Source organism: Adiantum capillus-veneris, chromosome 8 (assembly GCF_014529385.1).
Source record: "Adiantum capillus-veneris isolate H3 chromosome 8, ASM1452938v2, whole genome shotgun sequence".
NCBI classification, from domain to species: domain Eukaryota; kingdom Viridiplantae; phylum Streptophyta; class Polypodiopsida; order Polypodiales; family Pteridaceae; genus Adiantum; species Adiantum capillus-veneris.
The window spans coordinates 123,403,127-123,429,758 of NC_140938.1; the positions used below are offsets into that span (position 1 = coordinate 123,403,127).

The window sequence follows — 26,632 nt, forward strand, 5'->3', positions numbered from 1 at the left end:
TCCACCTAGTAGCAACCATAGACACTTGGGGAAATAGGGGGATGACGTGGGTAACACCTGAGGGGGATGAAATGCCCATACCATTAAATATGCTACAAGCAATGCATATAGCTTCTGACAAGACTCATTCTCATATAGCAAAAAGAACATACAAGTGGGCCCCTAAAGCTTCTTTAGCAACCATAGTTAGTGCTAAAAAATAGAAGCCTTGTAAGAAACATTCCACTCGCTCCAAGAAATGTAAGAGAACGTGGCTCTGGATTCCTAAACGACTATTGGAAGCCCAAGGCTACTAAAATCTGGTGCCAAAACACAGATTGTGTTTTTACCTGTCACCTGACCCATGTGAGCTCAATCCCGTAGCTCCAAAACGAATCGACAATCGCGGAAAGGAAAAAATCATGCAATGCTAGACACCCGCTCTAGATCTAGTTTGGGTACCGAAGAAAGAACGATTTGTTCCACCTAGCTCAGGAAGGGGGGAGTCCCATGAAGCTTCTGGCTCCTCGTGTAATGCATCCATAGAGGTAAAAGCTTTTCCATAGCCTCCACTTACAATAGTGGACCTCCATAACGTTACAAAGGAATCCACACCTCCCAGTGTTCAAGAATCACGTGATGAACCACTTTAAGTTTGATCCTGGGAGAGTACCTTACCACCCTTGCAACTTGATGAGGCACCTAAGGTAAGAGAAAACTACTGGCAAAAATCCTCACCTATTACCAATTGGAACAATTGGTTTCAAAGGGTGAAAAGCTCATTTCAAACGGTATGATCTACCCAAGGAAGGGGGGAGTGTTTGTTGACATCCATCATTCACTTGCTTCCCTCTCAACCTTCCTCCCTGAACTCTCAATCTCCCAATCTTAGGGAATGTATATATAAAGCCTTATACTCACCAAAAAACAAAAATAATAAAGAGCAAGAGCAATTAGTATGAGAGTATGCACAATAAAGTCAAAACATTGACCAGACCTACACATTCACATCCGGTGAAGCAAAAACCTATGTCATAAAACATGTTTGATCCTCATCACTCGAGTGATGGAGGGTAGGTAGAATTAGTACGATAGGAGTGTTTCTGTTTTAGAGTTGAGTGATTAGCAAAGTACCTTTTTCTACTTATGTGCCTCCTAGAGGTATTTTTTGTGTTTCCTCGTGTGTACAAGAACGTGTTGCTGTGGTTAGGATTTGGACCTTCATGGAATCTTTATCTCGACTCACTCTTCAAATCGAGTGCGATCATCAACACAAATAGGTGTTTCTTGTCCATTAACATTGCCCCTTATCTTTTTTGCATCTATGTTTGTCTGCTTTGATTGTGATTGGTATCATAATATTCATCACATTTGCTTAGTATCAAACATTTAATTCAATGTCTTTTTTTGTCATAATCACTTGTCTAGGTTTAAACATCAAGCAAGTCCGACTAATCTAGTTTGACAAGTTACGTGTTAGAGATCTTCTCTTAATACCATGGGGAATGCCTTCCTAATAATCAATGGTTACTTAGGTTCTTAATCCGATTTAGGCAGCATTGTGTGAAATGTACTAGGGCTTTCTAGTGGGCTTGACCCTATTGACCTTTAGCTTAAGTATTATAAAGGGAGTTTACTTGTGTGATGAGCCTGGGGAGGTGTATCAGTGTTATATGACCCCCCAAAGTTACAAAATTAAAATGATGAAAATGAACAAAAAAAAAATCAAAGTGCCAGAATGTAAAATCTTAATCTGGAAGAGAAATCTCAACTTGATTGGGTACTTCACTCACATGTATCGCCTATGGTACTAGAGCCCTAGAGGTTCCCAGTGTGGGCGCTTTTCCTTGAAAAGCAAAAATCCCAAGGCATACAAAATAAGCACACACATCATTCACTGTGAAAAGACTTTGGGGGGTCAAAGAAAAGGTAATTAGTCAAGCGATGATTTCATGAGAAATTCCTTTTATCGTAGCTTAACTACAAGGTCTTCTAAGTATAGCCTCTAGTCAGCCCTCGAACATGAAATACTTGGCTCTCGCGATTAAACAACTTAATTGACCAGAGAAAATTAAGAAGCTTACCCATGGTATTAATAGTCGATCTCTAGTGCTTTTCGACCGTTAAATTAGCAACCCCAGACTTGTTTAATTTTCTACCTTTACATCCGTTTATGCATTTGATTACATTGCCATTTAATGTTTATTGCTGGAAAATTGTTTAAAATTCTGTTACCAATCAATTTGTCTGCCTAAAACTACATATGCTTTTTAATCGCTTATGAGAATGCAATTACTGAGCCAATGTTGTTTGATTTTGCAGTGACTGAAGAAGGCTAAGGACCTTCATCTCAAATGCTCTTCCACCTCAATGAACGAGCTTCAACTCAATAGCTTCCGAGGACGGAATCTACATCAGGAAGGGGGGCATGTTAACCCTCACGGCTCACGGACACCCTATCACCTACGACGGACGTTGTAACCTACGACGGACATTGTATTATTTATTTGGTAGAGTCAAGTACCGGGCTTGTCGGTCCAATAGGAAAAGGGTAAGAGTGATCGCCGATGAGAGGCGCACTCTAACTGGAACATTCAAGGGATTAGTTGGCTAATCATGGGCGCCCAAGTGTGAATGGGGTGAGCTCATATAAAAGTCAACTAAACCTAAAATTCACTCATTCTCTCATTTGTGCAATAGAAGAGTGCTCTTGCTCCATCTCCATCTCCATCTTCTTCTTCTTCACCTCCTTGTGTGTGTGTGTATGTGAGAGAGAGAGAGAGAGAGAGAGAGAGAGAGAGAGTGTGGGCAATCGAGCATTAAGAAGGCACAACGGAGGTGAAGCGGTTGAACTGGGCGTAGCAGCTTCTCCTTCTTCTTCGCGGCGAGGACTCCTCCACGAAGCAAGCGTAGAGCGGTGAGTGACACACCATCGCCTTCTTTGAGCTTACTAGTTTAGGCTTGTTGTGTGCTTGGAGCCATTTGTGGCTCGCACACAGTGTATCGGCAAGTTCCTTGCATTGACACGTGCGACATACGCGCACAGACGCGCAAATTTTTGAAGATGTGCTAACTTGAAACTGCTAACTAACTAGCACAAAAAGCGCGACAGGTTAACATGCTTTCACCCTGCTATGGCGGAGAAGCGGATGGAGGAATTTCCTTGCAACTAACAATCTAATTTAGTTTCCTCACATCCCAATTCAGCTCAAGTCTACAAATCATCAAATAACACTTAGCTTCACAATCTTTGGGCAGAAACAAATCAATTCTCTCCATTGTTAAAGTATCACGAACATCAAAATTTGATTTTAGCATCTTTTTCTTAATTTGCACTCAAGAAACTCTCTCATAATGTCAGGTTGGTCATTTTCTAAAATTAAATAACCTAGGTTAACCATCTAATTTGAAGTATTACATCCAGAAATATTTCTTTCAGAGAACTTTGAATCTGCACCTTTTGAGCTTCAAATTGTGCAAAACTTAGCTTTTGCTGAATTTATACATCCATGGCATTCTCCTCATCAAGATAAAATGAGAAATCTTCTATTACATCATCTTGTTAATCAAGTTCTGAGTGCAAAAACATCAAGTTAGTTAAATTTTCTTCAATTTGAGTACTTTTTTAATAAATTTCATTCTATAGGAACTGCATAAACACTTCAAAAATTTTGGAATCATATTGAAAAACATCATGTTGCTTATGTTTCTTTTAAAAATAATCACAAAAACCATGATTCCATCAGTAAAATAATCATGTTAGAGAAATTTTCCCCCAACTAGATACCTTGTAGACCATTTTTAGACCTTTGCAAGTCCATTAAAGCTCCACAAAACTCTAAAATAGCTTCTATCTCTTCATAATTAGGTTTTTATATTCAAGCAAACTAGCTTGATCTTCAATTTGAGACAAATCAATTTTCAAATCAACAATTTCTGCTTCATTCTACTTCTTTTCTCTTTCTTGGGTGATGGCATGAATAGGTGGTACCAAAAAGGAGTGTCTTGGACACCTCTTTTGGGAGGAGAGATTGGGGAATAAGGCAGGCTATCAAAAGAGATTTTAAATTCAAATATATGAAAATGACTCAACCTCCTTTTGTTAACTCCGACTGAACATTCTTATTTCATTCTACTAGGGTACATGTCTCAACTCCCTCAGTATTGTGGCTCTCTCTCTCTCTCTCTTTATGTATATATATCCCTCTCTCTGTCTCTCTCTCTCTCCATGAGTACTATGGCGGTGTTTTGATGGTATTATATGCTATATCATCAGCCTCATAACTTGCTCCACATGGAACCATAGTGTTCAGAATGGCAGTACATGCACCCATCTTCCTCCAGTGTCTATTACGCAACACATGCGGGGGTATATTTTGGCTGGTCTAGAAAACTACTAGGTTGCAAAGAAGAGGGAACAAAGAGGCATTGAGAAGAGGATGGAACAAAGGCATGAGGATGATGACATTGATGAGCGAGAGGCAAACAAAATTTGTAGGGTGATTGCTAAGTGCTTGAAGTACATTCTATACAAAGAATCATTTAGCACTAATGTGTTGGACTTAGTGAACCTAGGGAAAATATGACAAAAGGTTTCTAACTTTTTAAAGTACATTGGCCTTGGAGGGTTATCAAACTTCCAAGTACTAACATGGCAAGCACCCTGTGAGAGCCGGTCACCTAGGCATTTTTTGCCCCGGTTCAGGAACTTGTCAATAACCTTTTCTAAGTTTGAGTGAGTGCGTGGAAACACCTCTTCTTCCTAACTCAATGCAAGTAAGTATACCTCTGCATCATTCCGTAGGTAATAGCTGATGTTGTCATCTTCAGATATTTCGCTAAAGTATAGCATTGGCACATTCGGGGGCCACTTGATTTTTAAGATATCGTGCATGTGGCCAAGCACATTGTTGAAGTCAACAATAACTACTAAATCTTGGCTACCAATGAAGCATTAAAGAGAATAAACACTTTGCATTCAATTTTCTCTACCTCATTTGTGGATGGATGGGGTTTTGAGCCAACCACGTGAATTCTAACTACATAACACATGAAATGGTCAAAACAACTGGATTTAAGACACAGTACAACATTTGAGAAAAGCCTCTTATGTATTAATATATTGACGATTGATAATACAATAGCATGGTAAAAAAGCTTCAAAACTACAAGAAGCTAAAGATTCTTGCATGCTCGGTTTTTCGGATGGGAGTGTGGTAATACTTTTTTTGGGTCACGGGCCTGTCCATCCTCCACCTGCTTTCTTTTCCTTTTGTGCAGCTCCCCGGCAACAAATTGGAGTGTTGCTTCCATTTTGGGTTTGAGCGACACTTCTTCCCCAGATGACACAACCTAATTCACATTTCTTGGCTCTACAATCTAAGCATGATTAGGATCTTCATTTTTCATGGGAGAATAGAGCTCAATAGCAGTAGCCTCGCCCTTCTCGATATCAATACCTTGATTTTCCATAATAAAGCATGTGAGAAGATCAGTTAGTAAATGATGATCATAATGATCTGTCTAGCCATGGATCACAAATGTGTTAATAACCTATAGACAGAAAGAAACCTAACCTGGGTAGAGACCTCTAAGTTCTTGTACTTCCTCAGCATGGAATCTAGGTCAAATAGCTTGTCCACATCATGTGGGAATGATGTGGACAAGCTTGGGTGAGAACCTTGGTCAGCCACCACTCTCTCACCTGGCACAATATAGACATTCAATATACATACCAAAGTAGCATGGTTCTTATTCTATGAAATCACCAACTTACCTACAGGCTCCTAGTACACATTCCCTTGTGCCCAACATTTTTCTATAGCAGGTATCTCCAATTGGCAATGAGGTACATTACATTTGAGATTAGTCACACGCAAACAATTGAAAAGCAAAAGGGATGGTACTTGTGGCCACACGATAGGTAATAAACCCCGATCACATTTTGGCTTGACAGAACTTGGCCACATGCCACATAGTTCCCTTCAACTATCATAGTATTAGCACCCAACACAGTCTTGGATAGTAGGGTAGGGACAAGTAGGGCCCTGCCCTCTCACTTCACAAAGTTGCAAGCCTCCTTCATGAAAGAGGCATGTCATTTAAGATCACAATGCACCCTCTCCATTTCCTGAATTGTTGTCTGTAGAAAATTAAAAATAGAAGATAATTAGGGATTTCATAATCAACCATGAAGCATCTTGAGCACATCTAAGCATTTCCAAGCATAGTTGCACTTCAGAGAACTTCTGAGTACTTCAAAGCACTTAGAAATGCTTCAGTGCATGGAAGTGCTGGGAGCTACTAATAGAAATTCAAGTAAATCACTTAGATGATAGCACTTTTGAGCACTTCTAAGCACTTCAAAGCACCTGTAGGAACTTTTTAGCACTTATTTGCATTTGAAATCACTTCTAGGCATTTCCAAAGTGCTTGGAAGTGTTTACAAGCGCTTCAAAGTTCTTGAATATTGATAAAAACCTTTATAAAATCACTTAGATTCTAGCACCACTTGCGAGGACTTTCAAACATTTTTTGGCATCTTTCAGCACTAAAGTTCTTCAAAGTGATTAACAGGGGCCTTTTGAAGCACTTTCGAGTAGTTAAAAGTGCCCTCAAGTGCTTAGAAATCCTTACAAGATTTAATAAGCACTTTGAAGAACTTCTTAGAACTTTGAGGCAATTTGAAGAACTTCTAAGCACTAAGAGGCTTATCAAAGTGCTTAGGGTGCTTCAAGTGCCTCGAAGTGTATCAAAATGCCCTTGTTAAGCACTCAGAAGCACTTTAGAGCAGTTAAATGTGCCCTCAAGTTCTTACAAGATTTAATAAGCTCTGTGTAGCACTTCTAAGGGCTTGAGGGAACTTTGAAACACTTATTAGTGCTTTGAGAGTTTTTAAAGTGTTTAGAAGTGTGCTTCGGAGTGCTTCGCAGTGCCCTTGTTAAGCACTTTAGAGTAGTTAAATATCCCCTCCATTGCTTGGAAGTGCTTGCAAGATTCAATAAGCTCTTTGAAGGACTTCTAAACACCCTATGGTACTTTGAAGCACCTCTAAGAACTTTGAGAGCGATCAGAAGTGCTTCCAAGTGCTTAACTATTGATGAAAATTCATGTAATTGGTAAACTGTACCTACATAGTAGTGAGATCCTCCTTCATATTTTCAACATTTTACCCTTGTGAGTACTCTACGATCTCAGCTTCCTTTTGGAGGACAAGAGCTGCATTCTCTGTTGGGGCTACATTCAGTGCCCGTAGCTCTTCTCTTAGCGACTCCGTTTTTGCAATAATTGGAGCACAATCATTGTGGCTACCTTTATTACGTAACCATAAATCACGCGTCTCAACCAAGACAACCTTAGCAAAGGCGACCTTGTATTTAGCTTAATTGGCTTGGCGGTCAAGTTCATCGGCAATTTGTTCAACCCACTCTGTGTCCACAGGCTAGGATTGGACATCAAAATTCTTTGATCGGAGTTGGACACAATAGCTCCGTATGAGTCTACACCAAAATCCCTTTGTCCTCGCAATATAGACACACTATAATCAGACTTGAACTTCATAACCTTTCTACTCAGGTCCCCCTTTTGCGACTTCACATTCTCCAATACCATTCCACTGACAGCTGCCCATGCAATCTTGTGGACTTTAGGAGCTCCTTTGGCTGCAACACAATTTTCATAGACAAAGCCCCTAGCAAACTTTGTCATGAGTTCACCGTTGGAGGGGGCATCTTGGTACACTTTTTGGTACAGGAGGCGAAGATCGTTGTAGAGATGGTCATGAACCATGCTGAGGAAGACCTTCATCTTCTTCCTCTTAGGGAACTTGAACACAGTCACCCATTAGTCAGGTGGCAAGCCCACTTTGGTGAGATCCTTGGGCAGCTTGCCTTCAAGGCTCAGGCCATACTCCGCGTGTAGCTCCAAGAAGCAAAAACGTAGCAATGTGTGTACTCTGAAGATGCCGTCCAATAAGAGCTGAAGAAAGTTAGTTTTGCTACAACAAAATTGACCTGCATGTGCAATCATGACTCTAACATGCATGCAATACATGCATTGCATATAGATAATGAGGGGTAGTGTAGTATCTTTCCGAGCAGACTTAGTTGTAAGGGGGGCAGAATTTGGCACGGGGGAAGGAGTCATTTGAGCAAACTCGGTAGGCTCATCAAACTCTCTCGTAGACCTTCTGGAGGGTGTTTTCCTCTTGGAGGGAGTGCTCATTTTTGCGTGTAGTGAAGATCAAATGACATTGAGATTGTGCTAAGAACACAGAGGCAAAGTAGCAAGGTGCATGGTCTGATGTAAGAATCTGATTTTCAAAGCAATACAAGAAGAGTCTCAAAGAATGTGTAGAGGGCGGTGTTGAGGAGACCAAAAGGGGCCACAACTGTACAATAATGTACTTTTGAAAGTATGGGAAGCCATGTGTGTATGTTTTAATCATTAGAGGATATTAGCTAGATACGCATGTACATCTTGCATGCTTTCATAATAACTTAATACCCTTCAGAACATATTTTCTCTCTCTCTCTCTCTCTCTCCATTTTTAAATTTGAAAAACATTCAAGTTGCCTCGTCCTAGGGGCTATTAGGGGGTTATTGGTGGTACCACCAAAAAGTACCAAAAGTGGTACCACCTATACACGTCATCACCCTCTTGCATTATAACATGGAGAAAACTAAGAGATGAGTTTTCCAAATCACAATAGTCAAAATCATTACTTAAAAATTCACCTAGTCATATAGAAATATTTGTAAACATCTCCCATCAGATAAAATTCAAACATCAAAGGACAATGGCCCAATCCATAACATGGTCATATTTCATACAAACATCATACTTCTTCTTCTTCTTCTTCTTCTTCTTCTTCTTCTTCTTCCTCATACCCATTTAAGACATAAAAAATCAAATAACAATCTAGCCCTCACATTTAGTGCACCACACCAGAGAGAGAATACATTTCAACTGCAGATGGAGCAATTGAAATAATTGCCAAGGTCCACAACAATCTTGACACATAGCTGCTGAAACATGTTCTTAGACTTCAAAAATAAAACATCTAGGTAATGTCGATGCAAAACTTGAAATACTACTTACTTGGAACATCACAACTTCAAAGTTCTACTCCAATTTAATCAAGTCCTCTTCATTCCGATTCTCCTACGTTGGAAATATTGTACTCTCCTCTTCTTCTAAAATTCCACTAGAACGCACTTCTCTAGCAAAGCCACTCTTGTATGTGGTGAAGTATATCCTTGATGTTCTTCTCATTCCATCATCTTTGTACATACATAAACCAATACATTACACATATGAATGTGCTAATGTCAAGACATTAGGATTTGAACCCCTAGAATTCCAATGTGTATAGTAGATACATACACACATAATATTGCACTTACTCTTCAGACTACTAGCATACACGTACATGTTGAATACTCAATTATTGAATTCAATCCCGTGCTACTTTCACTACGTGTTCGAGGTTGTGAGGCCTCCAATTAGGATTTCCCCTCCTCAAAAAACTGCTTGGACTTCTCCAATGAATTTCTCAAGCTTCCATAAAATGGTCACAATGAAGAATCAAAGCCTCAATTTAGGGTTCTTAATAGGTCAAAAGAGCACTGCATCTGTGCAATTGGGAGAAAGGATTGTTAGCGGGTTGTTGTGACGGACGTCTCCAGCATAGATTTCTGGCACTAACATAATGTCAATACTAAGGAAAAGTGACTCGGATGGGGCACGGAGACTCTATGAGATCGTCAATCTCAAGAAGTGAACCTTAACAAGCAAACATACTAGCTCAGCAAACAAACCAACACTCAATGATCATGGAAATCTGCCTATGTCCTTTCTCAGAGCTCTAGATCATCACGCCATTTCGGCACTCGAACGGACTTGAAATGCAACAAAACTTTAGGGGGAGGTCTAGGAAACCTAGGGACACTATCCTAGCAAGTCTGGTCGCAATCCAACAAGGCACCAAAATCATGATCCATCATGAAAAAGGTCATGAAAATTGTAATAGAACATGCCAGAAATGTCTTCCTATGGTGTAAGAACACTCTCCTATGGTGAAAACGACAATAAACAATGATTTAAGCACTCAAATCTGTATTTACAGCTCACAGATACATAATCGTGAACCTCAACAAAACTGACAATGCTTATAGTTGAATTAAAGAAAAAATAAAGAGGACCACAATGCAAGTTTCGGATTTGAAAACAGATTACCCAATCATTAACTATGATAATTACAAGGTTGGAGCAGCTCATAGCTTGAGCGTATGTTTTTTGAGCTCCTTCTTCTTCTAAAGATAAGCCTCTTTTCACATTACAATTATTGGCCTCTATACCTAGGGCTTTCTAAATGGCCAGTGGCCAGCTCACACGGACCTTTACAAATATCATTAGAGCATTACAAATCAGGGGATTGATTCACTACTCTGGAATCAGGATTTACACAGAGTATTACTACACTAGCTCAGCTAAATAATAAACTACAAATGTGGTGTCTGGCTACGTGTTTGACCAATTGGGCACCCGTTTGATCTGTCCTCAAACGTTCCCCCCTTCCTAATTTGTTTCGTCCCTTGACAGGACCTTGTGCAGTCTTGTCATAGGGTTGTCTTCAGCTTTGTCTTCAAGGTGGGTCTTCAGCTTGGGAAGTGCTTTGTCGTTGATGACACTCCCCCCTTGCTTGAGTGATTCATATCTGCGGTGTTCTTTTTGATGCGTGTGTTGGACTTCAATTGTCAAGGGACTTTTGCATCTATTGCTCATTCTTCTTGTTGGTGTCTTTTTGGCCGTGAAGATTTCTCGTGATGTGTTTGCCTTTGTGGTTGACTTGAAATACTTCATTAGCTGCAACATGGTTTACCTCCTTATGGTTTTTTGTGGAGAGATTGCTTGCTGATGTCATCATTGCTTGTCATTGTAGGCCATTATTTGACTTGCCATTGTTGGATGGAGCTTTGTTGTCACCCTTGAAGATAAAAGATTCTCTTGATAAGCATACAGAGACCTGCAATTTTTGCTCCAAGTCATTGTCAATTGATTTGGGTAGCCATGTCCTTATTGTTGATATAGAAGAAATATATACAAGAAGTTAATGATGAGGGTTTCTAGATTAGAGTCTTAAAACCTAGATGACCAAAGGAAAAAAACACGGTGGGAAAAAAGTGCCTCTGGTATACGCTCTTATTGGAGTTGGGCATTTGGACTTGAAGTACCTGTCATGCAAGGTGAGTGCTTGGGAGAAACAAAGGAGGAGTTCCTAATGCAAGTGCCAATTATGGGACACTCTATATGCATATGAAAATTTTCAAACAAGATCATGCAGTGTAAGAGATAAAGTTGATGGGTGATTCAAAGAACAAATGTAGCACATGTGACATCAAAAGACGTCTCAATAGCTTTCACATGTCCAAGAAGGGTTTTCAATGTAGAAGCTTCTCCACTCATTCCTCACTGTGCTAAGTCTGTGAGTGTCTTTTGGATCTCCTCCTTCAATTACCACTATACTACAATGACTTTGACTCTTATGCTCACCTATACCAGCATGAGCGACACAACGTAATTATACTCAACTCTTCCAGCTTGAGGCAATACCTAAAATATCTAAGACGCTTAGACCACAGAGAATATTACATGAAGGTTTGGGACTAACGCTTCGCTCATTTAGTGGCTTAGCTGCCCGACTCTGACTTTTATGCCATGTATTTTTAATGGCGACTTGGACTTACATGTTCAAGGCCAGAAGCCCAATTCCATAAGTTCTAGAAATTTAGGCCTCTTCCATTGTGTTGGTCTTTGGATGCCACCATTTTTTTGAGTACGTTGGAATATTTTGGCTCCTCTTGAATTTCTTGTTGTATGTGATACTTCTTCTTAAACAAGTCCTTCAGCTCTGATAGGGCTTTATGTATCCTTTGCGTTAATTTCCATGAGAAGCGATTGTTGAGATGTGTGGGTTCTTTGTGATTGAGTTTCCACTAGCAATTTTGGAACCCATTTTGTTTTTGGTCCTTGTGTGACTGTCTTTGGCATTTTCTTCTTTTTCTCGATAACTTGATGGACACTAGTCTTTGGTAGCCATATTTGATGATTTCCATTGTAGAAACCTTGATTTTGGAGCTGATGACGAGGTATCCATTTAGAGATTGTAGCAACCTTGGTTTCATTTGGCTTTTGTTGGCTGTTGGTGATCAATGCTTTCCTTGGGGTAGAAGCTTTTTCTGCATGACTTTTCTTGGTTGTTCCCGATTGAACTACACTTTGTGGTAACCATATTTGAGTGTTACCTTCATAAAATCCTTCCGCTTTGAGTAGCTTCATTGGAATCATCCGGTGCTTTACATGTTTTTCTTGGGTAAGTGGACTGAGGTCTGACTTCGGCAGCCATACTTCTCGTGTTTCCCGCTTGGAAGGTCTTTTTGTCTGCCTTTTGTTTTTGTTCTTTCACTTGCTTGAGTTTTTTGTATTCCGTTGATAGCTTGGCTTGATCCTTGTAGAACTCTTTGGTTGAGGTGGGTAGGTCCAGGCTGTTACTTTAGGCTTTTTGGCCTAAACATTAACGTTTCCTTGGAAGTAGCCCTGAGCAGTGATTGACTCATTTGATGCTACCCACCCTGTCACCTTTTGTTGTCGTGTTTGAACCCATGTTTCATGTATCCAAACTGGGTATTTGACTTGGATGTGATCTTTGGATACCAACACTTGGTTGACATTCTTCGGCTTCTTCTGGATGCTTTTTTGTGATGGAAACTTTGGTTGATAGACTTTTTGCTTTGGTTTCCATTGCATTGTTGATGGTGTGGCTCTTGATGTAGAGGCTTCGTGGGAAGTTTGATGGAGACTCATTGAAGGTAAAGTCGTCTTGCGAGGTTGATGTAATTCAATTTTTACCTTAGATTTACCTTTTTCTACAATGCTTGGTTGCTCCTTTTCTGCATTGACTTGAGGTATTCTTGGGGTTTTTGATGGTGTTGTTGCTAAAGATTTTCCGTCTGGTTGAAAGAAGATGTTCCTCAAGCTTTCTGACAGGATCAGACTCGCTTTGATGTGATGGGAGTCAATTATGTGGAAAGTATCCTTATACTCCTCGGTACTCAACTTGAGTACGGCTTCTTCCACTCCGAAGCTAGGAATTGGAATTTTTGAACTTGTGTACACGATCTCCGCTAGCTCCCTGATTGGTGGCTTTCCCATCATGATCCAAGTTCCATATGTCATTAGGTTCTTTGTTGCATCTGGATCTATCACAGCTGAACATGTGATTTTGAGTTCTGTTTCTCCGTATAAGCTAAATTTGATCATCGTAGGAGACAATCGATATTCTTCCTTGTCCCGATTCTTCTTTTGATCTTGCCTTTTTTGAACATTTGACGTTGAATTTGGAAACTTTTTCCTTCATCTACACTTTTTTTGGAGTCGGCTTCTTTGAAACAGCTTTTGGTGTTTCTTCAGGTATGTCAATAATGACATATTCTTGTTGTTGCTCTGCTTCCTTTGTTTTCACTTTGGCATCATGCTCTAAGTCGTAGCTATCTGTTTCACCTTTTCTGCTTTCACACTCACAAAATTCGTTAGCTTCCTTCAACACCTTTATCGTAAACAAGGGAGTTACATCATACCCATCTTCATCGCAAAACTTAGTAAGGGTCACCTCATTCATGCAGACATCAAGAGTCGCCATTATTTGATCCCATCCAAAGGGTTCAAATAACTCCTCAGGAAATGGATCTCGTACATATGCCTCATCTTCTACTGAACGCTCTAGGATGCAATCTTCCTTTCTGAGACTTCCACTCTCAGGAGCTCTGTACATGCAAATATGCGCTTTGCTTTTGAAATCAGTGGCGGACTTCAAGTCCTCCCCCGAGTTCGCACTACATCTCTAGAACTATGATCTTCGAAACTTATTTTTGTTATGACCTCTTTGTGTCTCAAGTAGATATAGTCATAGCCCCAGTCTTGTACCATTTTGAGCTGATGCATGAATGGTCTGCCCAATATGATATCAAAGTTGCTGATCTTGTCAAAATTCATTATGGCAAAGATGTGCTCATACTCAATGCCACACAAGGATACAATGATTTTTCTAATATTCCAATCGGTTTCTCAGTGTATCCATCCAGTTTCATTCAAGTTTTCCTAAGAGCAAGCTTTCCCCATTTTTTCCATTTTTCCTTGGTTGCAATGGAAATTCCTACCCCACTATCTAATATAGCAACCGTCTTTGGGCCTTTGTACTCAAGTGGTAAGGTGGTGTTTCCTTCATCTCCTTCATAGTACTCACCCACCTTATTTACCGGTACGGGCTTTGTCTATGGTTTCTTAGGCAAGCTGCCATCCATGTTTTTGTCCGCAAGTTGGTCATGTGAAGGGATTTTTAGCGCCATCTTTTCCAAGTGTTTGTCCATTTGGCCCCAGAGATGCGGTCTAATTTTTAGTAGCTCTGAGAGGTAAAGTGTGCATTGTATAGGAGAAGAAATCAATTCATGCAAGCTCTTGGTATCGATCATTTTTGGTGTGTCTTTCCTCTAAGAAGGTGCCATTTTAACCTCGGATTTGGTTTCGAGTTCTCCTATGAAAGATGGCAAAGTCTTTAGAGAGCGTGGTTTACTCTCTTCAGATGTGACAGACCCGACATCCCCGTATAGATATCGTATATCTCCTCAGAAAAATTTGTGATCCATGTTTATCTCTTGGATAGGTGCTGACTGTAAGGTAGCACTACCATCTTTTCAGTTTCTAATCGATTCCCACAAGGATTGTGGCCACGGTTCTTCTACCTCCGGAATAGGCATCACTGCTTGTGAGCCCACCCCATTTGTGGTATTGGCTACTTCCCTTGTATCTAGAGGTGCTTCAACTTCCGGCTCTTCCTCTTTGTTTACAATACCGCGACTTTCCAATTCTTGGAACTTTTTGTGGACTAGCACCTTTGTTTTTGGAGCATTTGGAACATGTGGTTCCATAACAGCTTGGTCCTTCTGGATGAGTTTCTTGCACATTTGCAACCTCTCCTTCTCATACCCTAGATGAGGGTACGTTAGCCATCTATCCTCTTGGGTTTGGTTGGGTTTTAGCCTAGCTTCATAAGCTTTCAAGATCGCATCCAAAGGTTCAACCACTTTGTCGACCAAGACTGAACCTCCCGAGTTAGTCTTTGACTCTTTAGGTCCCTTTGTGTTTTTTTTCCTTTCTTGCTCTTGTCTAAGGTGCTCTCTTGTTTGATTCAGTTCAGTTTCCAAAGCCGCTTTCTCCTTCAGCCTCTTCAATTTCATTTTTTCCCGTCTGTCTTTCCATGATCTTCTTCTGAAGCTTCTCACCGGTTTGTTCTCAAATTTTGTTTGAACAGGCAATGTGGCTTTTTCAGCTGGTTTGTTTTTGGCAGCTTCTTGACCTTGAGCTCGAGTCATCACGTTTAAAGGAATGGTGGGTTCTACCTCGGATCTTCTTGAAGAAGGCATCACGCCTACAATGTTCATTGTTTCTTTCCCTTTGTAGTCTAGATTTTTAGCACAGTGTTGGTATAGATGGTCTATACCACAACATTCACAGAATACAAATAATTCAATTTGTGGACCCTTGTTTGGACAACTTTGTGCCCAATGATCACCTCCACACTCATAGCATGGGCCTTCTTGTTTTACAACTGGTGATCTGGCTAATGGTTGTTCTTTCCTGGTGAGGATGTTCTTTGAACCATACCCTTGTGAATGGTTGGCTATGAACATGAGCATATACACATCCATGGAGTACTGGTTTCTCATGGGTTGTGGCATATGCATTGGTTGAGTGTAGTTGACTATCACTCTCTCATCATTCAAAAGTGGTGGTTGTTGCCCTAGCACATGTTGTGTCTTTGGTTGAGTGCTACACCATGGAGTGGGATGATCCCTCCAAAAGTATTACATATCCTCAATTGAGGTTGTCGTACAATCGGGTTCTGTATGTAGCCTTGGTTTATTCTTCTAATCAATCCTTCAACCACTTGATCAATGATTGGTTCCCAAGGAGTTTGAACATCTTGCTTGTGGTGGGTTCGCTCTTCGGAGAAGAGGCACTACTAGTCGTGTTGTCTGTATCTTCAGTCACCTCTCCGTAGGCCTTGCAATTGTCAACTAGATATAGAGCTTCTCTAGTCACTTTCTCAAACATCATGCATCCTTTTAAATGCAGGTCCTTGTTTAGAGTTTCATCCCTCAAGCCCTCTAAGAGAACTGATAATCCCTCATCTTGCTGTAGCTCTCTCACAGGACATCTGTCGATGTATTGTTTGAAGCAAAGCAGAGCTTCCTTCACTCTCTCGTTCTTTCTTTGTTTGAAAGCATAGATTTGAGACACCATGTTATGTTGATTCCCCTTTTCAAGAATTCCTCTACAAACTCTTGTAAGAGTTGTGCTATGTCTGGGAAATCCTCTATGTTTAGTGGTTGGAACCAAGACAAAGAGTGTTCCTTCTAATGTTAATCCAAATCCCTCGTACTGAGTATGTAAATCCGCAATCTGTTCAACTCTCAAAACTTGTTTGAAGAGTGAAACATGAGCATATGGATCCCCTAACCAATTGTATTTTGTCTTGACACATTGAGCCACTTGATATGGTCTTAATCGTTGTGGTTCAGTCACCAATTTAACCTCTCATGGAAAGACGTGTCTCATCCCATCCTCTCATCTTTGAGAGAATCCCGGTGGGATCCTCTCTAATGAGCAATCTCATGGATTCATTGGCTTTGATGAATCTCACATTTGGTTTGTTGATCAGAGGATGCCTCTCCTCTATGTATTCTCCCAATCCCCCTATTGTTGGCATTGCAACGTTTCTTACGTTTTTCATGTTTCTGAGTGGAGTAGAAAACCCTGGTGGTGGATGATTTATCATGATTAAGGATCACTCAAATATCTCAAGATAGTACTTGACAAGCTCACTTTGGCTTAGTGCAACTTATCTCTTTTTGCCCCTAGTAAGGTCTCTCAAAAGTCAGGAATTTGTGACTTTTTTGGTCTCTGGAAACGGGTCTCGGAGTACCCTAAAAGTTTGGATTGAGGAAATCTAGTGAAACTCAACTCTAAAACCAAAACTTGCCCGCAAGATTTCTTCCTAGCTATACTTGACTCAATTTGGAGTTGTCTAGCAAAAGTTAGAGCAATTTTGGTGAACTGCACTTGAAACAACACTCAAAACAGTTCTAAGACCAAAACACAGGGACTTTGGCTTGTATCTAGGTCTCTAGAAGGTATTTTTAGCTCAAACTTGAGATTTGGGATATACTCAAGTATGTTTACAAGATCACCAAGTCAGATACCCCCACTATGTTGAGAGCTACATGGATCGCGATCCATGTTCCCTGTTAGAATTTTTTTCCAAATTTTCCCAAATTTTTATTGTGTGTAGACAACAAGGTCATGTGCATGCTATATACCAATTTTCATCAAATTCTGAGGTGGAGATACATGGATCACGATCCATGTTCAACCACATATGGACTTGCCTTCTTAGGATTTTGTTCCTGAATATGTCCACAAGCTAAATCTCAAATCTTTTGGGATTTGGACTTGGTCTAATAGGTCAAATAGCCAACACTAGGTCCGCACAGCGGTGTTTAGTTTGACACCTGTTTTTCTCCCTTTTGACCCAAAATTGGAGTTGGGGACATGTTTTCTTATGTAAGAACTACTGGTTTGGAAAGTTTCAGGTCCAGCTGTCACTATGGGTACATGGATCGCGATCCATGTTTGGAGCCCAAATTGACTTCTCTTTATTTCCTGAGATTCACCATGCTTAGGAGGTTCTATGGTGTCAAAATTTTTGAAAGTGGACCTTTGGATTGAAAGTGAGGTCAATTCTGGCACTTTGTCAGAGTACTTGACAGTTCTGTGCTTTTTGGATAGGTTTTTGATATCCAAATTCACTTTTAAAAAGACCACTAGATTTCTTGTGATGTCCTCTAGCTATGGTGCAAGTTTGGTATCAGACTGTGACAAAGGAACATGGATCATGATCCATGTACCTTTGTGTCAGATAGTAATGAGACTAGGCACACAGCTTGTCCTTGGTCTCTTGATACCTCCTTTATGGTTTTTGTATGATTTGGACCACTGGTGGTCAAGCAAAAGTCAATACCTAGGTCTATTTTAGGGTTTTTCTCTTTGAACAGTTTTTGACTCTTTTGATGACTTTTTTGACAAAAATTCTTTGGGGACTTTTGTTCACAATGGTCTCTGCTACAGGCTTGAAAAGTTTCTGTCCAAAAAATTCTCAGGGTACATGATGGCGACCCATGTTCCACCAATTTTGGATCTGAATTTTTGATTTGCTGATAGCTTATGATGTTTGTAGACTACTCACCAAGAATTTTTGAATTTGGATCAATTTTGCCCAACCAAAACTGACCTCTACAGTCTGCTGCGACAGTTTTCACAATGTTCTATTTTTGGCTCTTTTCAACACTTTTTACAACTTTTTTGCATATGGTTCTTTTGGGAAAAGTGTTTGTCTATGTCTCAGCTACCTACTGCTCAAATCTTAGCCAAAAAAAATTCAAAATGTTTTCATGAGGTACATGGATCGCGATCCATGTTTGACCAGATTTTGACATGAAACTTGGTCAGCTTGAAGTTCATGTTATGGTGATACTCTTCCCCAAATCTTTTTGAATTTGGACAAATTTTTCCTACTCAAAAGTGAGTTTTTCTGTCTGCCTTGCGGTTTTTGGTTAGTTTTTGTATTTGTCTATTTTGACCAACTTTTTCAATTTTTTGACATGGTGCCTTTTGGAAAGTTGTTCCAAATGATGTCATGGATGCACTTGTCAAATATTAGCCCCAAATGTCAAAAAGCTACATAGATCGCGATCCATGTTTGGCAACATTTTTTCATGAATTTTGTTCTGTTGGTTCTTTATGCCCTGTAGAAGACAAATCTCACCCCTTTTTAAATTTGGATCCCAAAATCTCAAGATTTGCTCAATTTTGTGTCTGCAATGCCTGTTTTACTATTTTTGCCCTAACATCCAATTCTAAAGTGATTTGTTAGTTTTCCTTTCAAGAAAACTTGATCAGAGCAGTGTCCCAATGATGCACAATGTCATTGATCACTTTTTATCAAAAATGGTTTTTTGGGGTACATGGATTGCGATCCATGTTCCTCCACAGATTCTTGCCAAACATTCCACATTAATTCTAGAGATTTTGCTGATGCCCTTGATCCACAAATTTTTGAATTTAGATCATTTTTGAGATCTCTACCATCAAATTTTCATAATTTCAGAGTTATGGTCATTTCAGTCAAAATATGTTTTTCACCCTTTTTTCCTTCAATCTTTTAGCCCAAATTTGATGGTGGTAGTTTCTACTTGCCCTACTCCAGGCAAAACATCCATAACATCCAAGATTTTTGCCCTAACATCCAATTCTAAAGAATTCTAGTGCGTAGTTCCAATACGCACTAGGTCACTCACCATCTAAGGATCAATTCCCCGGCAATGGAGCCAATGTTAGCGGGTCGCTGCGACGAACGTCTGCAACATAGCTTTCTGGCACTAACATAATGTCAATACTCAGGGAAAGTGACTCGGATGGGGCACGGAGACTCGATGAGATCGTCAATCTCAAGAAGTGAACCTGAACAAGCAAACACACTACTCAAGAAGCAAACCAACACTCAATGATCAGGAAATCTGCCTATGTCATTTCTCACAGCTCTAGGTCATCACGCCATTTCGGCACTAGAACGGACTCGAAATGCAACGAAACTTTAGGAGGAGGTCTAGGACACCTAGGGGCACTATCCTAGCAAGTCTGGTTGCAATCCAACAAGGTACCAAAATCACAATCCATCATGAAAAAGGTCATGAAAACTATAATAGAACATGCCAGAGATGTCTTCCTATGGTCTAAGAACACAATCCTATGGTCAAAATGATAATAAACAATGATTTAAGCACTCAAATATGCATTTAGAGCTCACAGACACATAGTCGCGAACCTCAACAAAACTGACAATGCTTACATTTGAATTAAAGAGAAAAGAAAGAGGAACACAATGCCCACACAATGCAAGTTTTGGATTTGAAAATGGATTACAAGTCTAGGGGAGGAGTAAAACATGTTCGCTTCTTGGATGATAAAAATGAAGTCGAGACCACTCACAAGAGTTATAACTTGAAGAATCATTGGGCAAGAGCAGCTACTAAGACCCTAGTAAAAGTGGGAGACTTCGAAGAGCCATACATTGTGTTGATAGATCATGGGTGAAAAATTAACCTCATGTCAAAGAGTCTTTATCAGAAAGGGAAATTGCCAATTGATATAAATCATGGATGGATGATTCATGCAGCAAACAACTTATCATCATCACTGCTACCCTCATCCCAATTAGAACTATATTCATATTTCTTTTCCAAATATGCACATGCTTTTCTCAAGTGCCTAATTCCCTTCTTAGTACAACAAGACTTCATGCACTTACCTTTACGCTTAGACAAATACTCTAATGCATCATTAAGTAGACATTCCAATTTATCTTACTTCTCCATGCCTTTATGCAACTTCTCCCTTGACGATGCTTTACAAAAATTCTCCACAACTTTTTTTCTAGGTAATTTAGTCATATAGAAATATTTTTAAACATCTCCCATCAAATAAAATTCAAAAATCAAAGGACAATGGCCCAATCCATAACATGGTCATATTTCATACAAACATCATACTTCTTCTTCTTCCGCATACCCATTAAGACATCAAAAATCAAATAACAATCTAGACCTCACATTTAGTGCACCTCACCAGAGAGAGAATACATTTCAACTGTAGATGGAGCAATTGAAATAATTTCCAATGTCCACAACAATCTTGACATATAGCTGCTAAAACATTCTCTAAGATTTCAAAAATAGAATATCTAGGTAATGTTGATGCAAAACTTGAAATACTACTCACTTGGAACATCACAACTTCAAAGTTCTACTCCAATTGAATCAACTCCACTTGAAATGCATCTTCCACTAGAAAGAGAAGACCATAATGGTATTCTTTGCCTTACACAACGTTCTGATCATGATTTGATGTTGTAGCTTGCTCCTTGTCCTTAGTTGGTGGAACCGAGTCCTCTTCATTCCGATTCTCCTATGTTGGAAATATTGTACTCTCCTCTTCTTCTAAAAATATCTCTTCATAGTTTGAATCTAAACTTGGCATTCCTCCATCCTCATTATAATGAAATAAGTCAGGCTATACATTCCATTGGAACACACTTCTCTAGCAAAGCCACTCTTGTATGTGGTGAAGTATATCCTTAACGTTCTTCTCATTCCATCATCCTCACCAATACATTACACATATGAATGTGCTAATGTCAAGACATCAGGTTCTGAACCCCTAGATTGCCAATGTGTATAGTAGATACATACACACATAATATTGCAGTTACTATTCAGACTACTAGAATACAAGTACAGGTTGAATACTAAATTATTGAATTCAGTCCCGTGCTACTTTCACTATGTGTTCAAGGTTGTGAGGCCTCCAATTAGGATTTCCCCTCCTCAAAAAACTACTTGGACTTCTCCAATGAAGTTCTGAAGCTTCCATGAAATGGTCACAATGAAGAATCAAAGCGTCAATTTAGGGTTTTTAATAGGTCGAAAGAGCACTGCATCTGTGCAATTGGGAGAAAGTCTACACCTAATCATCACAGACACATGCAAGAATCCTCTAAAGAGAGGGATGATGAGATCTAGAGAGATATTCACCACAAGAGATTTCAGAGAGTGCGTACACCGTGAAAGGAGAGAGGAGATGATAATCAAGTAGAGAGACAATATCCTTCTTCTTCTTCTTTCCGTAACCAAGAGAGAAGAGCTTATAGAGATGGTGATGGAGAGCTTGCACCACTCCGTATAACAATAAAGTATTGCCTTGCAGTAGTAGGACGCAATAGAGGACTCTGAAAATTGAGGCTTGCAGGTGATTTTATAGGCAATGCAAAAAGCTAGAGTGAGCCACAAGCCAACTACTAGCCCCCCCCTTCTTAGCTAGGAATAGCTCCATGCTTTTTGCTAAACACAAGGCTTGGATTTTGGTGGTCAACTCTTCCACTTACCAATCAATGTTTTTTAGTAAAAATGACTTTCCCATACTACCCCGCACTACAAGAGGTTGTGTGCACTTGTGATGCGGTTAGCAATGGAAATACATTGGATTTTTATACTCCCGGCATTGCTAAGACCGTCGCTAACATCGGTGATACGGGAACGTCTCTATAATCGTCACTCTGTGCGTTGCTATAGAGACGCCCGAGAGAAAAAAACTTTGGTGGCAGGGCATTCAATGCCTTGCCACCCATCAACCATATTGAATGTTTCAGTAATAGAGTAAACCTAAATGAATCCAAGATAAGCCCAGATTCACCTTTGAAAGAAAGTGCAAGCTTAGATATAGACCCAAAGTAGTCACCCACAAGATAATATAACCATTAACTCCATCATCCATAGTATTGTTTGTACAACAAAGATACAAAACTGACAAAAGTAAATTGATGAAATTAAATCAATGACAATTGTAGACATCATAGACAAAATCACTTGATTGTTAAACTTTGCAAATGTAATAGTTACAACACCATTGCCATTATTGAGAAAATATACATGGTTTTCCAATAGTTACAAAAAGACGTATAAACATCATGTCATGATACATATGCTATGACAAAAGAAAACTAATGCTATCTAGCTATGACTAGACTGATGTCATCTAATCACACGTCTCATCGCGTCCAAGCGGCGTATCTGTTGGATTCTGCAAGTAAAAACAATAAGACACCTTTTTGTAAATATAAAAATATAATTTACAAAACAATACAACAATAGAAAAGAGTAAACCCTAATACTAACCATGCCTCCACGAGAACTCAGAATGTCCATCAAGGAGTTTAAGCCCTTCCTGCCTGCGTACTCGTGCTCGTACTGTGTGGGGTCACGTCCTGTCATCGACCACTGTCAAAACATACAAAGAATCCATTATGTTAGAATTAAAAAACCCCTAAACCCTAAACTATCAAATCTAAAGAGCAATGAAAAAACACTTACAATATCGGCTTCAAATGCTGTCAACCAGCCGCTCCCCAAGTGGTGCGAGTTCCCTGCCTCTACTTGAGCTTTGGCTACCTCCTTTTGTTGCTTCCACTTGTCAATATTCTCGTGTACTACTTTCTTCGCATTCTTTCAATCTTCTTTGGCCAGTCAATCTGGTTTGTTCCACCCATTCTTTATTGTTGTTTACACTTCAGAACGCTTGTGCTTCCAGTATTCGTGCATTCAAACCTTCATCGAGTCTTCATTGCAGCGGTCATCCCGCGTTGAAACAGGAAACTCGTCATGCAGCATATTGATGACTCTGTCTTTTAAATCACTTGGAGCTTCACTCCAAGTGTTTAGTATGTAGTTTCTAAGCACCTGAGAGCAAAGGCCTCGCATGCGTGAGATCACCTTGTTGCCCTTCATCATCCAAGATGATGTCGCTGCTGAAGTCGACGGAGTAAGGCAAGACCTCTCACCGGTGATGCGTGAACCTGGGTGTCCCGGTAGAGGTCTCTAGCAGCCTAGCGATGGGGGTACGAACGTTAGGTGTCTCCACTAGAGTCTGGGTCCCGAAGTGAGGAATGTCAACTAGTGTGACTCCTGGAGGAGTAGGTAGTGGTGTATAACTGCTAGGAATGGTTGTCAACCGCACAAAACCTGGCGTACATGGTGATTCCGTGGCTGGTGTGGGGAAGGGCAAATAAGGGGAGGATAAAGAGCCTTGTCGAACACGAGGCGGTGTCGAGGCATCGGCGGTGGCATCCCCACAACAACCGTCGTTGCCACCACTAGAGCGTCGGTGCCTAGACAAGTGTGAAGATCGTCTCGTTGACATCAAAGCTTTGGAGCACGCTGAATGCTCCGAAACAGAGGGAGATGCTAAAGGAGTAGGAACGCATGATGGTGCTCTAGAGAGATGATGATCCACGTACCACTACCTCTATTGGGGTGACAAAGAGGAAAGAAACTCATCATCATTCATACCTGCATTAAACGCACAGACATTTAATCTTAATATTATATGAATGGAGAAGAAAACATGGACAAGTAGAGAGAGAGAGAGGACTCATAAAGGGGGAGGGATTCCTGTGTAGAGAGATTTTGTTGAATTTATGTGAGTTTGTAAAAGCACTGTGCTCCGAGTGCTCCGTTTTATAATATATTTTATTAGTACTTCTTAGCATCTCTTTCACCCGATCAACTAGATTTAGTGGTGGGGCAAGCAGCATCTATGAGCAGAGACGGATCACCTTCGCGATTGCATTTTCAGTCTCCATCGCACTCAGAGTACAGTGCTCGTCGTCCCTGCTTGTGAGAACATACCTAGAGAATACGTACCTGGAGTGGATGCAAAGACCATTAAATACAATGACGCAATGACACATATAGACAGGAATGGACAAAAAGCCACGTGAATACAATATATATTATAAAAAGGAGCAAAATTGTTCAAATACAATATTTATGGCTTTAAGATCTCTCTCTCTTATCCTCGGCTCAGCATAACTTCCTATATCTATATAGAGCTCTCCATTTAGACAGATGTCCTCTGTTTCATTTTGTAGATCCTCTGCATGAACCCCATAGAGAGTAGCAGCTTGATGCTCGTCTAGCACCACCTCAGCGGCTTCTGACTGAGCATCTTCTCCGATCTCCTTCATTGATGCCGCTGTGATTGGCACATGGTAGCCTTCATATGTCCATGCACTACAAGGGTCTACCTCTATGCCGTACCACTAGTTTGATGCAAACTTTGTAGGATGAAATATCACCTGCCAGAGCCACATAACTTACATGAGAGCTTCCAAGCACATAACTTCTAAAATTGGATGTTAACTATTTACATACTTACTTATTCACAATGCTCGGGTAGTACGAAAGTGTCTCTTAGGTCAATCCATTTCTTACTTAAATCCACCTCAAGAAAACTAGACTCTCCTCTATGCACAGTAGCGTTGCGACGCTCCATGATTATCTTGAACCATTGCACGTCGAGGAAGTCGACAAAAAATCCTCTATAATCGATCCTCAAAATCTCTTGTAGCGTGCCAAAGTAAGTGAGTTTCGCAAAATCGGTTGATTTTAGCCTCTAGGTTTTCCATCATCTTCTTCTCAACACCGAGAATGCACATGACAATCCCAGATATGCGCTCATCATCTATGGTTTGTCATAGCGTGTCCCGGGCATTATCAAATCGGTCTAGCCACTCTCTAATGTAAACTAGGGACTCTGATACCAGTCAACCTTCTGTCATGCTACCCTCCGGACGTGCCTTCTGACGCACATATCCCTTGAGAGTTTTCATGGAACGCTCTAAAAGGAACATCCATCTGGAATGTATTGTGCCAGCTATTTCCACCTCATCAACTACATGAACAAGAAGATGCGCCTGAATGGTTAGCATGGTAGTAGGGAAGTGTTTCTCAAACATGCACACAACCTCCTCAACGTTTAGTTTGGTGAATGGTATGGAGTCTACGTTGATCTCCTTTTGTGAGATCCATTGCACCAACTTCGCAAGTTTGTAGATTGTGTTACGAACGTCAAGAGACAAACATCCCTCAATGGACATCGGTAAAATAAACTTCAAAACACGTACAACAATGATATTAAAGTCCACACACGAACTTGTTACACAATTCCCACTATGATATGTTCCACTTCAAACATACTTCACACATTTTATGCCGGTCGTGTGACTTCAAACCGATAAGCTTTCCTTCTTTAGTAAAACACGTTCGGAGTGAGTGCCTTACATGAGTGGGGGTCTGCATAGATCGAATGGTCTCTTTTACTTTGCGTTCTTGGGCTCTTTTAAAAATCCATGGCGCTTTAGGGAATTTTATCGATCCATCGGACGCTGTCTGTGGCTTTCTATGGCCAATATTTCTCCATACGATCCACATTTCTAAGGTCAACCCTGGCTCCCAAAGTATCTTTCTTTCTAGTCAGATGGTCCCATGGCAGATTACCCACATTCTTGAATATGTGCTTGGATCAAGAAAGTGATTGATGATGATTCAGGGCCAATATGGTAACTCGTACCATAGAGAGAACCTCTTCATCCCTGGGGGCAAACCGTCATCACACATCTCCTTCTGCTCTAACCATGCTTGTGCAGATATCCTCGGTGGCTCTCTTCCCAAAAAGCCGTCGCATAACACATGATTCTCTGAAAGATATGCTTGATGACCTTCATAGATTTGATTCTTCAATGAGGGCGCCCAACGTGCATTCAGTCTAGGTCCACATGTGACACATGCTCTGTATCCGCTTGTTTGAAGCCCTGCATGTATACACATGATAATAGATAAGCTTGAGAAAAACCAAGATTTACACTGTTTGAGTTTGAGTGTAAATCACGTGAGCATTCTGCTAGTCCGGGATAGTCATGCATGGTCCACATTAGAATGCCTCTGATTATAGCATTCCATCGACTTGTGTGTTGGCTCATATCCACCACTTCTATGCCAATCCACAATTGTTGTAGCTCTTCCAGTAGTGGACGAAGATACACATCCATATTCTTCACTTTATACCGCCCCGACACAATCTAGCTTA

General features: G+C 40.3%; 1 pseudogene; it reads right to left on the minus strand.

Moving 5' to 3' along the window:
* Positions 1-23,010: 23,010 nt before the first annotated feature.
* LOC147452889 (uncharacterized) lies at positions 23,011-24,052 on the minus strand (annotated as a pseudogene).
* Between the last annotated feature and the right edge of the window lie 2,580 nt (positions 24,053-26,632).